Raw genomic sequence first — 5,113 nt, forward strand, 5'->3', positions numbered from 1 at the left:
CTCAGCCTCCTCTTCTTGAGTCATCGGGGTTTCTGCCCTTCCAGGCCTGCAGAGACCATTCTTCACAGTACTGCAAGGCACAGACAGGGAACTTAGCAGGCCTGGTGAAGGGGCTGCAGGGCAAAGCCAACTGCCATCCACTGGTCGTGTCTGCTTAGAATCCTGGGATCAATTAGTCGTGCCTGTCCTGGGCCTAGGAGAAGAGAAGAGTGGCCCGTATGCCAGATAATAGAGCACTGGTTAAGCCCAGAGGGTATTCAATCTGTGAGTTTCTAGAAGAATCTCTTAGACTGTTCGATTATAGGGGCCAGGTCTATATGTGATCCTGTGGGTGAGAAAATATTTTGAAGTCTCCCAAGGGAAAGGCGCTCTCACAGGAGAGTTCTGATCGGGTCAGCTTGTCTTAAAGATAGTAGAGCATGAAACCCCAAAGGGCACAAAGGAAAAACCCAGTAAATCTTGCTACATACAATCAATCCAATTAAAAAGTAGGCAGAGGATCTGAACAGACATTTTTTCAAAGAAGATAGGCAGATGGCCAACAGGTACATGAAAAGGTACTCAACATCACTAATCATCAGGGAAATGCAAATCAAAACCACATGAGCAGGGCCAGCCCAGCGGCATAGTGGTTAAGTTCAGCACACTTCCCTTCAGCACCCCGGGTTCATGGGTTCAGATCCCGGGTGTGGACCTACATCATTCATCAAGCCATGCTGTGGCAGTGACCCACATACAAAATAGAGGAAGATTGACACACGTGTTAGCTCAGGGCCGATCTTCCTCACCAAAAAAAAAAAAAAAAGCAAAAAGCAAACCAGATGAGTTATCACCTCACACCTGTTAGAATGGCTCTAATCAAAAATGCAAGAGATGAGCCAGCCCTGATGGCCTAATGGTTATAAGTCCAGCACACTCTGCTTCAGCAGCCTGGGTTCAGTTCTCAGGCACGGAACCATATCATTCATCTGTCAGTAGCCATGCGGTGACAGCGGCTCACACAGAAGAACTAGAAGGACTTACAACTATAATATATGACTATGTACTGGGGCTTTGGGGATGAAAAAAAAGAGAGAGGAAGACTGGCAACAGATGTTAGCTCAGTGCGAATCTTTCCCAGCCAAAAAAAAAACAAAAAACAAAAAAAAACACCAACAGTCTCCTAAGAAGCAAATTTGATTAAAAAAAATGCAAGAGATAAATGTTGGCAAGGACGTGGAGAAAAGGGAACGCTTGTGCACTGTTGGTGGGAATGTAAATTGGTGCAGCCTCTGTGGAAAACAGTGTGGAGGTTCCTGGAAAAATTAAAAATAGAAATACCATATGATCCAGCAATTCTACTTCTGGGTGTTTATCTGAAGGAAATGAAAACACTAAATCGAAAAGATATCTGCACCCCCATGTTCACTGCAGTATTATCTACAATAGGCAAGACAGGAAAACAACCTAAATGTTCATCAATGAATGAATGGATAAAGAAGATGTGGTATATATACAATGGAATATTATTCAGCCATAAAAAAGAAGGAAATTCTGCCGTTTGTGACAACATGGAGGGAACTTGAGGGCATTATGCTAAGCGAACTAAGACAGAGAAAGACAAACACCGTATGACCTCACTTATAGGTGGAATCTAAAAAAACCAATATGAACACATAGATACAGAGAACAGATTGATGGTTGCCAGAGGCAAGAGTGGGGAGTGGGTGAAATGGGTGAAGGGAGTCAAAAGATACAGACTTTCAGTTATAAAATAAAGAAGTCCTGGGGATGTAATGTACAGCATGGTGACTATAGTTAGTAATACTGTATTGCATACTTGAAAGTTGCTAAGAGATTAAATTTTAAAAGTTCTCATCACCAGAAAAGAAATTTGTTACTGTATGTGATGATGGATGTTAACTAGATTCATTGTGATCATTTTGCAATATATACATATATCAAATCATTATGTGTACACCTGAAACTAATATAACATTATATGTCAATTATATCCCCATGTACTAGCAGAAACTGGCTTTGTAGTTCAGTGAAAACAGATCACTAGAAAGGCACATTATAAAATGAGCTTGAAGGAGTCTCCGTGGAGTTTATCCACACAGAGTGGATCAATCAGCAGAACAAGGAAGCAGCTAAACACAGCTGATCTGGACGCAGCTACAAACATGCGTGTAAAGACATGCACAAATCATGCCGCAAATGAAGAAACTAGAAGGAGGTCCAAGGTCCTGCTGGGGCTACTGGGTGTGGTCCAGAACCTCGGGGTCACCCTTAATTCACCCTTGACTTCACACTCTTCTTCCCTCCATGTCTCCCTCCCTCCCTTCCTTCCTTCCTTCCATCCACCAATCCATCCATCCATCCATCCATCCATCCATCCATCCTTCCATCCATCCATCCATCCATCCCTCCATCCATCCCCCCATCCTTTCTTCCATCCATCTATCCATCCATCCATCCATCATCCATCCATCCATCCATCCATCCTTCCATCCATCCATCCATCCATCCATCCACCCACCCACCCATCCATCCATCATCCATCCATCCATCCATCCATCCACCCATCTATCCGTCCTTTCTTCCATCCATCCATCTATCCTTTCATCCACTCATCTATCCATCTCCCCACCCAGCCACCTACCCATCCATTTTCCTTCCTTCCTTCCTCCCTTCCTTCCTTCCTTCCTTCCTTCCTTCCTTCCTTCCTTCCTTCTTTTCTTCCTTCCTTCCTTCCTTTGTCTCTCCCTCCTCTCCCCTCTCTTTTCCTCCTTTCTTGCTTCCTTCTGTCTCCCTCTGATTTCTCTGTCTCCCTCCCCCTCCCCCTCCCTTACTCTTTCTCCGTCTCCTGCTCCCTCTCCTTCTCTCTCTCTTCCTCTGCCTCTCTCTCTCCCACATCTGGCCCATCAGCAAATTCCATAAGCTCAGCCTTCAGAATAGGCCCGAATCCAACCGCTCATCTGGACAGGAGCGGCTGCCTGGAACCTGGGTTCCCTCCCATGAGCCAGAGGGACCCTGGTCAAGGGTGGATCCCATCAACCACATTCAATGTGTGGATCCAGCTAGATCCCAACACAAACAAGATGTTCGTAGGCAATCAGGGACTTGAACACTAACTAGATCTCAGATGGCACAAAGAAAGGATGGTTGCTTTTTAAAGTATGATAATGGCTTTGGGATAAAGTTGAAGAAAAACATCCTTGTTGCTGAGAGAGTCACACGTGAAACAACATCCTGTCTGGAGTTTGCTTTAAAACCATCCTGGTTAATGTTGTGGTGTTAATTGTTAAAAGTGAACATGTGTGTATCCCTGACTTGGCATTTTCACTCCCAGATATACTCCCAAGAGAAACTCTTGCACATCTACCCCAGGAGTCATGGACAAGAACGTCCCTAGCAGCAGTGTTTATAAGAACCCCACACTGGAAACAGCCCGAATGTCCATCAACACGAGAATGGATATATCCATTACGGAATACTATGCAGTGATGAAAATGCAGGAAGATATGCAAAAACTTAGATGCATCTCCCAGCCATGATGCTGATAAAGAAACAGTTTGCAGTATGATTCTATTTACATAAAATTCACAGACAACATTAATTAGTACTTGTTTAGGTGGTTAAACTATAAGAGGAAATTCTGCAGGAAATTCAGGATAGCGGTTACCTCTTTCAGGTGAGGGAGGAATATGAGAAAAAGGCAGGACACACAGAGGATTTGTAAGTGACTCGTAATACTCTGTTTCATAAAATGAAGCAGGTGCATAGACTTTTATTGCTATTCGTTAAATTGTAAACATATGTTTTGTGTGTTAGTTTATATGCAAGATACGGTTCACAATTTTAAAAGACTATGTAGGGTTTATTGTAACAATGCAAAAATTATGCAACATTAAAAATCTATCATAGGGCCGGCTCCGTGGCTTAGCGGTTAAGTACGCGCACTCTGATGCTGGTGGCCCGGGTTCGGATCCCGGGAGCGCCCCGAGGCACCACTTCTCCGTCCAACGCGAGGCCGAGTCCCACGTACAGCAACTAGAAGGATGTGAACCTATGACATACAACTATCTACTGGGGCTTTGGGGGGAAAAAACTGAATAAATAAAATCTTTAAAAAAAGAAATTATAAAAAAAAAAAATCTATCAACATGAGTTCCTGCATTAAGGGACAAGGGTGAAAACCTATAATCTCTTCAAGGTAGAATTTGATGAAATATCCACTTTTTATGATAATTCCTTAGCAAAGAAGAAGTGGAAGACATTTCTTTAACATGATAAAGGATATCTACCAGAACTATGCAATAAATATTATACTTAATAATAGCACTGGAAGAATTTCCATGAAGTCAGGAATAAGACAGAGACCTCAGCTGTCACTGCTAGCATTGAGCATTAAGCTGGACGTTCTTAGCTAATGCAATAAGACAGGAAAAAGAAATGAGAGGAAGAAAGACTGGAAACAGACAACATTGTCCTTTTGCAGATAATATGATCGACTACCTAGACTACCCAATGAACTGAAAAGCTATTATAAATTCAACAGTTCTCTAAGGTGAATAGGCAACAGATCAATATTCAGAAATCAATAGCTTTCCCTTATGCCAGCAGCAACCAATGAGCAAATGCAATAGAAAAAGATGCTGAGGGTCTAGTTCAAGGCTGAAATGTGTGTCTGTGGTGAGACCAAGTCCTAATGAACACACTGCTGAATGACAGTCAGACACTGAATCCCAAAGGACCCCTAAGTGCCCCTCTCCCCTACCACTGGCACCTGCTCCTCTTCACCAGGTGTGCTTCTGGCCATCACAGCAAGGCATTGGTTGCTGAAACATCTGGGCACTCACGGTGTTTTCTTCTTCTGCAAAGATGATAATCAAGTCGCCCCTGCTGGAAACCTGAACATGTGCTTCCCCTTCCCAGCCCTCAGACCTAGTCTAGGTCCAGCCAGGATGGTGGTGGTGATGAGACGGTAGGACGGTGGCAGTCTCGCTCCCCGACAGCCTTTCTACCCCATTCAACCTTCCAGAACCTTCTGTCCCGGCCACCTCTTGTGACATCACTGGCTGTCCCTGCCTCCCTACCCCACCCCCACCCCTGGGGGAAACTGCTTCCA

The sequence above is a fragment of the Ceratotherium simum genome, chromosome 39 (assembly GCF_057802395.1).
Source record: "Ceratotherium simum simum isolate JZ-2026a chromosome 39, ASM5780239v1, whole genome shotgun sequence".
Lineage (NCBI taxonomy): Eukaryota > Metazoa > Chordata > Mammalia > Perissodactyla > Rhinocerotidae > Ceratotherium > Ceratotherium simum.